This window comes from Hibiscus syriacus, unplaced genomic scaffold (genome assembly GCF_006381635.1).
Source record: "Hibiscus syriacus cultivar Baekdansim isolate YM2019G1 unplaced genomic scaffold, ASM638163v2 tig00003292_pilon, whole genome shotgun sequence".
Taxonomy (NCBI): Eukaryota; Viridiplantae; Streptophyta; class Magnoliopsida; order Malvales; family Malvaceae; genus Hibiscus; species Hibiscus syriacus.
The window spans coordinates 2,252-15,937 of record NW_024061968.1 but is presented as its reverse complement, the minus strand read 5'-3'; positions in this window follow the sequence as shown (position 1 = coordinate 15,937).

Genomic DNA, 13,686 nt, shown 5'->3' with positions numbered 1-13,686 from the left:
TTATTGAATAAAAACAATTTTTTTATTATTTCGGATCGAGTTCGGATTTTATCTCAAAAAATCGGATCGGGTTCAAGTCGAGTGAAGGATATATATTTTTTGAATCGGATAAAATTAGTAGAAAATCGACCCAAACCCGACCCATGTCCGTTCCTAATCATGTGTCAAATAGAGTTGAGTTTTTGGTCTACTCAAAATTTCCAACTGATTATAATATTTCCTCATTAAGTCATTCGACCTGATCCGAATTTAGAAAAACTCCACTCGATTTAAGATAAAAATCCATCTCGTATCCCACCTGACATACATACATACATTCTTATTTTTATTAGTAAATTATGGAGTTAATTAAAATATATAGATGGAGGGTATTACAACAATTATCTCTAAATATATAAAAGTCAGTTATATTATCACTTGTAGGTTAAGTCAGATATTTTCGTTCTAAACAAAATTTTTATTTAAAAAACAACTCTATAAGAATGGTTAGGTCAAGACTATCAAGTTCAGGCTAAATGTTCATCTCTATAAGTAATCCCTTTGTAGTAATTTCCATGGTTTCTATTTTTTATACGGTTTTGTCATTGGAATTTATGACGGCTTAGAATTAAGCTATCGGAGTAGTATTGTCTTAGTTTAGGTTTTAACCCATTTGACTTTATTCCTTCTCGTAGTTTGCTATCGTTGACTTCTGTGTATTATTCTCTTTGTGTTTCATCTTTTTAAATTTAATCGGGTCTTACGTTTCTGTCTATATGCAGAGATTTTTACGCAGATATTTATTTACAGGGATTACTTCCCATTACAGCCCCGCATATGAAGACTGCGTATGAAGACTGTTCAACTGTGTATTTATTATTTTATTTATTTATTTACACATGCATTGCATTTTATCTTTATTTTTAATTTTCTGACTGCCGGAGGTCTACCACGGAAGCTGTTCTCAACCTGGTATTGGGGACAGCCTACTACCCTACCTCCCCTTACCCCATTGCATATGAGAATAGGATTTTGTTGTTGTTGTTGTTTAAATCTTAATATTGTCACAAAAAAAATCACCCTCATAACATATCTTTATAATATTATATCTGAATTATTCAACTCAGGCCCGACCCAATACATGTGTCAGACGGGCCTTAGCCCAGGGCAGCATGTTTGAGGGGGACATCAGTTTTTTAGTGTTTATAGTGTGTATATATTTGGCCCAAAAAAAAATTAGTCCAAAATACTTGATAGGTCGATTAAAGGTGTAACCCCCTAGACCCAGCCTATGCGTTTCGACTAAGTCTAGTGGCTCACATTATGATTCTTTAAGACATTTTTTTTCCGAAACCGTTATTCAATCAATGTAAAATCACATTATAAATGACATGAAGTTATAATAAATCATACTATCAAAACCTAACTTGTAAATATAATACCAATAAGTAATAAATTAATTTAAAACATATCTTAAAAATCAAATCACGATAAACCGAATAGTAATAGCAAAAGTGTCATCATATTAAAATACCATACTTTAAAATAAGGTCCATGTTAACAAAATAAAGACAACTTGCAAGGTAAAAACATTACAATCAAATATACTTCAAGAGATATGTTGATCCTCCAAGTGCTCAATCCAGGGTAACTAACCAACAGTATCTGAAAGGGGGAAAACATTTTCGAAAAGTGAGCTAGGCTCAGTGTGTCCCAATATTACCATAAAATCACTATAGGTACACTAAACATATCATAGTCCAAAAAGTCTCATAAAATTATACTGCAGTAAATCTCTTTAAAAAGCGTTACCCTAAGGGAACATCTTAGGGCCTGAGAGCCTACCCAAGATAGATTTCGGGGCCGTGAGGCCTACCTAAGAACACATCTTAGGGCCGCAGGGCCTACCCGAGAATGATCTCAGGGCCGCAGAGCCTACCTAAGAGTCACATTAGGTCCGTAAATTTTTCAGCTTGATCAGAGCTGTACTTTATAAATTCATATTCCAAAAATTCAATTGCACCGTGTTATAAATTCCATAAAACCATAAACATGGTAATTCTATACCATTTCAAAACAAATATCAGATAACAATCATAATCTATAAATAATCACATTAAATCGGTGCATCAACAATACGGTAACCAAAGAATTCAGTGTACCACATATTAAAACAAATAAAACAATTCAGTAATAAATAGGGAACACACCTCGATAATAGTTCAAATCGTGGATCTACTGATTGCTGGTTTCACCACGCTCTGCTACAGTTTTCGAACCTAATTTATAATATCACTATATTACTAATGGGTAACATAAATAAATCTCTAAAATCATAAAATTTACGAGTCTTACGAGTGAATACTGGTATACGTGGTTTAACTGATCTAGAAGAGTTGGGTCGAGCTATCGAACGATCCGGAGAGTCTCTTGTACCTTCAAACAATAATAATTAATCAGCCCCAAATCTTACTTAATTGTTCAAAGCTAGAATTCTTAAGTATATAAGCATTTTTCGGGTTTGACTATCATTTTGGGGTATTTCGAGTCTGAATTTGGCCAAACGGACTGCGGAATCGGAATCAGGACGTCGAAAAACATAAAGTATGACTTTTTGAAAATTCAGATTCTTGGTCAAAGTCAAAGTCAACCACTTTGATAGTAGATTTGGAGACCTTCGGATTCGAATTTGACAAAACAGACCACGGAAACGGATTCGGCACGTCGAAAACTATCAGGATAGGTATACTCGGAAAAGATTAACGGTCGTTTAATGATCGGTCAAAGCCATTTTAAGTTTTGGTCAAAGAAAGTCAACGGTCAACGGTCAACGGTCGGGTCGGGTCGGGTCAACGGTCGGGTCGGGTTGGGTCAACGGTCGGGTCGGGTCGGGGTCAACGGTCAAACCGATTCAGACCGGTCAAACCGGTTCGAACCGGTTGAAACCGGTCAAACCGGTCAGAACCGGTTGAAAACCGGTCAAACCGGTTTCCAGCAGCCACTCGCCCTGCGGCGGCGCGTGTGGCGCGTGAGGGGTCCTCCGGGGCCCTAAAAATCCCGGAAAAATTTCTAAAAAATTATTTTGAGCGATTTCAAGATACTTACAACGATCGGTTCAAATTTTTGAACGGCGGAGAGCTCGATTTCAAATCGGCCGAATCTTTGACTGCACCACCTCCTCACGCGCCGCCGTCTACGGCGGACAAGATTGACACCGGTGAACTCGGAACGGCACAAGGAACACGATGGTGCGGGAGGTGTCGTAAACAGAGCAACGATCAGCGGTGAATTTAAGATTTTCTCGGCGATAGAGCTAACAAAACCGTCGCTACTTTGACTGGAAATTCCCGACGTTTGGCCGCGTTTCGCTTCAATTAATTTGAAGGTTTTGCTCCTCGCTCGATGATGAACACAACGGTGGTTTCAAAACAACGATCGGAATTCGGACGGCATCGGAATCGAGTTTGGAAGTTGTGTGCGTGAGGAAGGATTTGTGAAATTGATTTCTGTTTTTCAAAACAGAAATCACGCATATATCAATTGTCTGCCGACACTCCATGGTTAAATTCAGGGCTTGGTCCTTGAATTTTCTTTAACTTTAAAACAAGCTCCAAGTTTTAAAATCTTTCAATTCAGTCCCAAATTTTCACAATTAAACCCTCAAATTTTAATTAAATATTATTTTGAAAATCGGGTTGTTACAATTCTCCCCCTCTACAAGAAATTTCATCCTCGAAATTTACCTTATGAGAATAGTTGAGGAAACTGAGCCTCCATTGACTCCAATATCTCCCAAGTAGCTTCTGAGGGGCCTCGATTCCTCCACTGAACTTTGACCATTGGAATTCGTCTATTCCGAAGAACTCGTTCATCTCTCTCCAAGATCTGAATGGGCTCCTCTTCATATGACAAATCAGGTCTCAGCTCTACTTCTTCAACCTGAATAATGTGACCTGGATCTGGACGGTATCTCCTCAACATTGATACATGAAAGACATCATGAATACGACTTAGCTCAGAAGGCAACTCAAGCTGATATGCAACAGGTCCTACCCTCTTCAAGATACGAAATGGTCCAATAAATCTTGGACTCAATTTACCCTTACGCCCGAATCTTAATACTTTCTTCCAGGGTGAAACTTTCAAAAAGACCCGATCTCCCACTTCAAACTGTATATCCTTCCTTCTTTGATCTGCATAAGATTTCTGCCTATCAAATGCCTCTTTCAGACGGTCACGGATTAATCTGACTGTGTCCTCCGTCTCTCGCACTAACTCAGGTCCCAACGTTTTCCTATCACGCAACTCAGTCCAACAGATCGGAGTGCGACATTTACGCCCATAGAGTGCTTCATAGGGTGCCATACGAATACTGGTCTGATAACTGTTATTGTAAGCAAATTCAGCCAACGGCAAAAAGTTCTCCCAACTACCATGAAAATCGATTACGCAACCCCGCAACATATCCTCCAGAATCTGAATTACTCTCTCAGATTGACCATCAGTTTGTGGATGAAAGGATGTACTATAATCCAATCTTGTTCCCAAAGCCGTATGTAACGCCTTCCAAAATCTCGAAGTAAATCTCGGATCTCGATCATAAATAATAGACAATGGAACACCATGCAATCTGACAATCTCTGAAATATACAATCTTGCCAGCTTATCCAAAGTATAATTTACTCGCACAGGAATGAAGTGAGCTGACTTTGTAAGTCTGTCAACAATCACCCAAACTGAATCTTTTTTCAAAGGAGTCATAGGCAAGCCAGTAACAAAATCCATAGTAATACGCTCCCATTTCCATTCAGGAATCTTGATAGGCTGTAACAAACCTGATGGATGTTGATGTTCTGCCTTAACTTGCTGACAAGTCAAACACCTAGCCACAAAGTCAGATATGTCTTTCTTCATACCAGTCCAATAATACCTCTCTCTCAAATTCCGGTACATCTTATCTCCTCCGGGGTGCATAGCATATGGACTACTATGAGCCTCAGTAAGGATAGTCTGCCTCAATTCAGCGTCATCAGGCATACAATATCTACCTTTAAAGCATAAAACTTCATCCTGATCAATTGCGTAATTTGTGTTTGTCCCCTGCTCTACTTGCTCAAAGATGGAAAGCAAGGAGCTATCAAGGGGCTGCTTAGCTTTGATCTCATCAACCAAGGTCGGCTTAACTTGCAATTCTGCTAACAAAGTGCCATCGTCATATAAATTCATCTTGGCCATTAAAGACCTCAACTCCGATACCGTCTTTCGACTCAAAGCATCTGCTACAATGTTAGCTTTACCAGGGTGGTAATCAATCACGCAATCATAATCTTTTAGAAGCTCTAACCAGCGACGCTGTCTCAAATTAAGTTCCTTCTGGGTCAGAAGATACTTTAAGCTCTTATGATCTGTGAAAATGTAACACTTCTCTCCATAAAGATAGTGTCTCCAAATCTTCAAGGCAAAAATTACTGCTGCCAACTCTAAATCGTGAGTAGGATAATTACTCTCATGCGACCGCAGCTGACGGGATGCATAAGCCACCACCTTACTTTCCTGCATTAAAACACAACCAAGTCCTGAATGTGAAGCATCACTATACACTGTAAAATCCTTCCCGGACTCCGGTTGAATCAACACTGGTGCTTGAGTCAAAACCGCCTTTAATTTCTCAAAGCTCTCCTGTTGTGCCTCGCCCCAGTCAAACAACACATTCTTCCTTAACAACTTTGTCAAAGGAGAAGCAATGATCGAGAAGCCCTCAACAAAACGTCGATAATAACCAGCCAAGCCCAAGAAACTGCGGATTTCAGATACGTTCTTAGGTCGTTTCCAATTCATAATAGCCTCTATCTTGCTGGGATCAACCTGAACACCTCGCGCAGAAATAATATGCCCCAGAAATGACACTTCTTGAAGCCAAAACTCACACTTGCTTAGTTTGGCATATAGACGATGCTCTCTCAAAGTCCGCAGAACGATCTTCAAATGCTCGTCATGCTCTGCCTCAGTACGAGAATAGATCAGAATATCGTCAATGAAGACCACCACAAATTGATCCAAATATGGTCGGAACACCCGATTCATCAAATCCATAAAAGCTGCAGGAGCGTTCGTCAAACCAAAAGGCATCACTAAAAATTCATAATGACCATATCTAGTGCGAATGGCCGTTTTTGCAACATCAGATCCTTTAACTTTCAATTGATAATACCCCGAACGAAGATCAATCTTAGAGAATACAGTAGCTCCTCGCAATTGATCAAATAAGTCATCAATCCTGGGTAATGGGTATTTATTCTTGAGCGTCATCTTGTTCAATTTCCGATAGTCAATACATAATCTTAGCGACCCATCCTTCTTTTTCACGAATAGAACTGGAGCTCCCCATGGTGAAGTACTATGTCAGATAAATCCTCGATCGAATAATTCTTGCAATTGGACTTTCAACTCCTTAAGTTCCTTTGGAGCCATGCGATAAGGTGCCATAGAAATAGGTGAAGATCCCGGATAAGTCTCAATCTCGAACTCTACCTCTCTATCAGGAGGTAACCCAGGCAACTTCTCAGGAAAAACATCAGGAAACTCGCTAACTGTACGAATCTCCTCGATTGTGGACAATGCACCTTTAGTGTTCAAAATACAGGCAATGAACGTCTCATATCCCTTTCGGATCATACGATCAATTTCCATCGCTGAAACTATATTGGAGAGATAGCCACGCCGTTCACCAATTAACACAACAGTCCGACCATCTGAAGTCTTTAGGGTAGCTCGCTTGTACTCGCAATCCAGATTTACCTTGTGTTTATTCAACCAATCCATCCCAAGAATTAGATCAAACTCCTCTAGAGGAAGCTCCATAAGATCAGCGAGAAAAATTTCTCCCTGCACCTCCAAAGGACAACGCCGAAATACCTTATTCACTAATACCGCTTGTCCTACTGGACTTGTAACTGTAACAGTATTTTCAGTGTTCTCTATCGGAATCTGAAGGTTTCGAGATACTGAGCTCGATACATAGGAGTGAGTGGAGCCATTGTCCAGTAATGCAAAGTATGGGATAGAATAAATAGTAAATGTACCTGCAATAACCTCAGGCTCATCTCTGTCATCCCGACGTCTAGTGGCATAAACCAAGGCTGGCTGTCTAGCCTCAGAAACTGTTGGCCCTCTATTTTGCTGAGGTCGAGCTCTACTGTCTGTCCTGGACGCTGAACCACGAGCCTTTACTTGGCTACGATCTCTAATTGGAGTATATACTGTAGTCTGAGAACGCACAGGAGTCTGGGTAGCGATCCGCTCAGACGAAGCTAGCTGAGGACAATCCCTCCGAAAATGTCCACTAGATCCACAATGAAAACATGCTCCGGTCTTCCTATAACACTCTCCCGTGTGCCGTTTCCCACAAAAGTCACACTGAGGCACTAGAACCGGAACCGAAGAACCACCTCTACTAACAGCTGAAGGTGATGATACAGTAGACCTAAAGCGTGTATTGCTCCTCTGAGGGGCTGAAGTACGAGTCCTCTTACCGGAATGTGCGGATGATTCAGTAGGGCCAAAAGATTTCCTAGATCGCTCCTGATCAACACGCTCTCTACCAGAAGCTAACGCCTCCATCTCCTCAGCATCCTTGGCTCTGCTTACCAGCACATCAAAAATCTCATCTTGAAGGGCTACCACCTGCCTACGTAGCTCGTATCTGAGTCCAAAGGCAAATTTACGACATCGATCTCTTTCGGTAGGCACCAGACTGATTCCATACTTTAACAATTTCAAGAACTCTATCTCATACTCTGAAACAGTCATGTCACCCTGAACCAAGTCCTGAAACTGCTGTCGTCTCTGGACTAAGTAGCGCTCACCCAAGAATCGGCTCCGAAAGCGCTCCTTGAAGAAATCCCATGTCAAACGATCAGTAGAAACACTACTGGTCACTGACTCCCACCATGTGTGGGCATTTCCATCTAACATCGCTACTGCCCCCAAATATCTCTTTGCTGAGTCCAAACCCAACTGATCCATGCGTCTTTCTGTATCCTGTAGCCAATCTTCTGCTTCAGTAGGAATTCCTCCAAGCTGTCCTCCAAAAGTCCTGACCCCATTAGCAATTAGAGTCTGCGAAATAGGAACCTCAGATACAACACCAGCAGCTCTGACTGCTCCCTGTATCAACTGCAGAAATTGTCTACCAAAAGTCTCATCCAAAGCAACTCCGGTAGATTCTGACTCAATATCTGTCGCTCCTATGATCGGTGTAGTCATGCCAATACCATCGGTAGGAGGCAGATTCGTTAGGGTCGTAGGAGCAGGATCACCTATCGGAGGTGGGGGATCTACTCGTATCTCATCGATCGGATCTGCAAATCTAGCCACTCGACCTCGTCCACGGCTAGTTCGACGACCACGTCTAGCACTCATTTTGATGGATCTCAAGTTTACTACAGAAGATAAACTTAGGGTTAGATAAGCACTTGGAGTCTCGAACACAGTTAAAAATTTTAATAACTTTGTGATATGACCTTTGTATCTTGTTTTGTAAAATATTTCAAAATCGTATCTTCCATGTGGACTCATACACAGTCCGAGGGTTAAAAACCAAAAGCTCTGATACCAATAAATGTAACCCCCTAGACCCAGCCTATGCGTTTCGACTAAGTCTAGTGGCTCACATTATGATTCTTTAAGACATTTTTTTTTCCGAAACCGTTATTCAATCAATGTAAAATCACATTATAAATGACATGAAGTTATAATAAATCATACTATCAAAACCTAACTTGTAAATATAATACCAATAAGTAATAAATTAATTTAAAACATATCTTAAAAATCAAATCACGATAAACCGAATAGTAATAGCAAAAGTGTCATCATATTAAAATACCATACTTTAAAATAAGGTCCATGTTAACAAAATAAAGACAACTTGCAAGGTAAAAACATTACAATCAAATATACTTCAAGAGATATGTTGATCCTCCAAGTGCTCAATCCAGGGTAACTAACCAACAGTATCTGAAAGGGGGAAAACATTTTCGAAAAGTGAGCTAGGCTCAGTGTGTCCCAATATTACCATAAAATCACTATAGGTACACTAAACATATCATAGTCCAAAAAGTCTCATAAAATTATACTGCAGTAAATCTCTTTAAAAAGCGTTACCCTAAAGGAACATCTTAGGGCCTGAGAGCCTACCCAAGATAGATTTCGGGGCCGTGAGGCCTACCTAAGAACACATCTTAGGGCCGCAGGGCCTACCCGAGAATGATCTCAGGGCCGCAGAGCCTACCTAAGAGTCACATTAGGTCCGTAAAATTTTCCAGCTTGATCAGAGCTGTACTTTATAAATTCATATTCCAAAAATTCAATTGCACCGTGTTATAAATTCCATAAAACCATAAACATGGTAATTCTATACCATTTCAAAACAAATATCAGATAACAGTCATAATCTATAAATAATCACATTAAATCGGTGCATCAACAATACGGTAACCAAAGAATTCAGTGTACCACATATTAAAACAAATAAAACAATTCAGTAATAAATAGGGAACACACCTCGATAATAGTTCAAATCGTGGATCTACTGATTGCTGGTTTCACCACGCTCTGCTACAGTTTTCGAACCTAATTTATAATATCACTATATTACTAATGGGTAACATAAATAAATCTCTAAAATCATAAAATTTACGAGTCTTACGAGTGAATACTGGTATACATGGTTTAACTGATCTAGAAGAGTTGGGTCGAGCTATCGAACGATCCGGAGAGTCTCTTGTACCTTCAAACAATAATAATTAATCAGCCCCAAATCTTACTTAATTGTTCAAAGCTAGAATTCTTAAGTATATAAGCATTTTTCGGGTTTGACTATCATTTTGGGGTATTTCGAGTCTGAATTTGGCCAAACGGACTGCGGAATCGGAATCAGGACGTCGAAAAACATAAAGTATGACTTTTTGAAAATTCAGATTCTTGGTCAAGTCAAAGTCAACCACTTTGACCGTAGATTTGGAGACCTTTGGATTCGAATTTGATAAAACAGACCACGGAAACGGATTCGGCACGTCGAAAACTATCAGGATAGGTATACTCGGAAAAGATTAACGGTCGTTTAATGCTCGGTCAAAGCCATTTTAAGTTTTGGTCAAAGAAAGTCAACGGTCAACGGTCAACGGTCAACGGTCGGGTCGGGTCGGGTCAACGGTCGGGTCGGGTCGGGTCAACGGTCGGGTCGGGTCAACGGTCAAACCGATTCAGACCGGTTCGAACCGGTTGAAACCGGTCAGAACCGGTTGAAAACCGGTCAAACCGGTTTCCAGCAGCCACTCGCCCTGCGGCGACGCGTGTGGCGCGTGAGGCGTCCTCCAGGGCCCTAAAAATCCCGGAAAATTTTCTAAAAATTATTTTGAGCGATTTCAAGATACTTACAACGATCGGTTCAAATTTTTGAACGGAGGAGAGCTCGATTTCAAATCGGCCGAATCTTTGACTGCACCACCTCCTCACGCGCCGCCGTCTACGGCGGACAAGATTGACACCGGTGAACTCGGAACGGCACAAGGAACACGATGGTGCGGGAGGTGTCGTAAACAGAGCAACGATCAGCGGTGAATTTAAGATTTTCTCGGCGATAGAGCTAACAAAACCGTCGCTACTTTGACTGGAAATTCCCGACGTTTGGCCGCGTTTCGCTTCAATTAATTTGAAGGTTTTGCTCCTCGCTCGATGATGAACACAACGGTGGTTTCAAAACAATGATCGGAATTCGGACGGCGTCGGAATCGAGTTTGGAAGTTGTGTGCGTGAGGAAGGATTTGTGAAATTGATTTCTGTTTTTCAAAACAGAAATCACGCATATATCAATTGTCTGCCGACACTCCATGGTTAAATTCAGGGCTTGGTCCCTGAATTTTCTTTAACTTTAAAACAAACTCCAAGTTTTAAAATCTTTCAATTCAGTCCCAAATTTTCACAATTAAACCCTCAAATTTTAATTAATATTATTTTGAAAATCGGGTTGTTACAAAAGGCTTAGGGTAGGCGACGAAGATCCAAAAAAATTAATTCTATTACATTTTTGTTTTAAAAAATTATTTATATTTTGGTTTGTATTAATATTAATATTGTTTGACTATATTTCTATTACATTTTTGTTTTAAAAAAATATTTATGTTTCGTCTATTATACGGTACAAGTATAGGGATATAAAATTATATCGCTCGGGGCATTAAAACTCATTGGATAGACCTTAATTAACTATAGATCATATATCGATAGTTATAAAAAATATTAAGCAAAATTACAGCATAAAAGAATAATATAAACAGTAAATGAGTTATTTACCATCTAGAGGGACAAATAAGACATGCATGACGTGCTTAATTTTAGCCCTGTAGTGCCTCGAAAAGACTTTTATTTTATTTTAAGGGGTTGGGTGAAAAATAAAACATTTGTTAATTATTGTTTAATTAAATTGAAAGGTCAATATTTTATTTTAAGTAAATGAATTATTAGGGACCACTTGATGCATGGGGAAGAGTTTTCCCTTTCCAATGTCAACTTATCCACAAGTAGTTCTTTGTTTATTTGGTGTTGTTTTTTCGGGTAAATTATGCGTTTAGTATCTAAACTATTATTTTTGATTAGTTTTACTACATAAACTTTTAATTTTTTCAAAAGCATTCCTAAAGTTTAGTTTTTGTTTCATTTTAGTACTATGCCCTTAAAAACTTTAGTTTTAGTTTCATTTTAGTATCCCGTTCAAATTTAACGTTAAGTTTTGAAAAGATTGAAAGTTTAGGTACAAAACGGATCAAAACTTGTAGTTTAGGTACTAAAAGCGCTAAGTTTTTAACTATGAGTACTAAATGAAATAAAAACTAAACGTTAGGTAAGATTTAAAAAAATAGGTACTAAAATAGATCAAAACTGATAGTTTAGGTACTAAATACATAATTTACCCTTGTTTTTTTCTTTGTCTTTGATAAAATAATAAATTGTATATTCACATTTTCATGGACGTGCAGGGATATTTATGGGTTGAATGTTATGATTTTTTTATTAATTTAAATTCAATTCGAGTATTATATTACCATTTAATATTAGATTCGATTCATATTTAGAGAAATTTCATATTTTTTATACAATATACTAACAATATGTTAATCAAGTTAAACATATTTATAATGATAATATGTAAAAATTATTATTGATAAATTTAGATAAATTATTATTTAAATTTTATTATTGATAAAATATGTAAAATTATATTTCAAAACCTCCGATCACAGTTTTCAATATATATTTTATAAAATTTAATTATTTAAAATATTTAAAATAATTTTTAAAAGTTTAAAAACTCTAAGTTTTAAAAAGTCAATAAGATATTTTTTTTATGAGACAGAAGGAGTATAACTTATATCGTAAAAAGTACTAACCAAACTATCTCAGTGGTTAAAAGAATAATTGTTATCCCTAAAGGTTTCGAAAATAAACACTAGTAACTGCAAGGTATATGAGTGTTTCTTGTTAAATAATTGAGAGTCTTTACAATATATACTATACTTATAAGGGTAAAGTACACAATGGTCGCTCGACTATAGGGTATTGCTTTATTAAGTCCATCGACTATTAAAAGTTACAAAATGGTCACTTGACTATTCATTATATTTCAAACTCGTCCGTTTTCGTTAAAAATTTGATAGTATTCTGAGCTGAACGTTAACATGTTGACTGCGATATGATAAAATCTGATCTTAGAATCTCAAACGACTATCATATCCCAATCATCATGTTAACGTCAAACTAAAACAACCGTCAACTTTTAAAGAAAAATGATGAGTTTGGAATATAATAAATAGTCGGATGATCATTTTGTAACTTTTAATAGTTGAGGTACTTAATAAAGCACCATTCTATAATCAGAGGATCATTTTATAACTTTTAATAGTCGATGAACTTAATAAAGCAATCCCCTATAATCGGGGATCATTTGTGTACTTTACCCAACTTATAATCACCCTAGATTAATAAAAAAAATAATACTTAAAACGTAAAAAAACATTATTAAGTAAAATAAAAGGCAAGAACCAAAGGTCAATTAGATCATGCACTCCTGTTATTTATTTTTTTAAATTTTTTTCTTTTGATAATACATTAAAATATATCCTAGAATTGTATTGTTACAAATAATGAGACAACATTAATTAAATAATATAAACGAAAAATAAGATCATCTAAATTTACATAAAAAAATAAAAATTACATATAAATGAGAATAATTTAATTATAACCAATACAGTAACCATAATTATATAATTTTAATTAAAAATATAAGAAGATTATATACATATAATTTTGTACGGATACAATAACAGTTGTATAAATTATTAAATTAACTTAATTTATTACATGGGGAATTTTTATTTTTAGGGAGATTTATGTGATTAAGTTTATTCAAATTATTATTTTTATTAATTATATTTTGTGTTTAATTTTTAATATGTATATCTGAGTTCAGATATAAAGGATTTAGATTACCATTTGATTGTATTTGAGTTTAGATAATATATCTGATATATATGGATTTTTATTAAATATTTTAAAAAATAGTTTTTAAAAAATGATTTGAACAATAAATTATATAAAAATAAAAAATTTTAAAATAATATATAAAAAAAATTCAGATAAATTTTT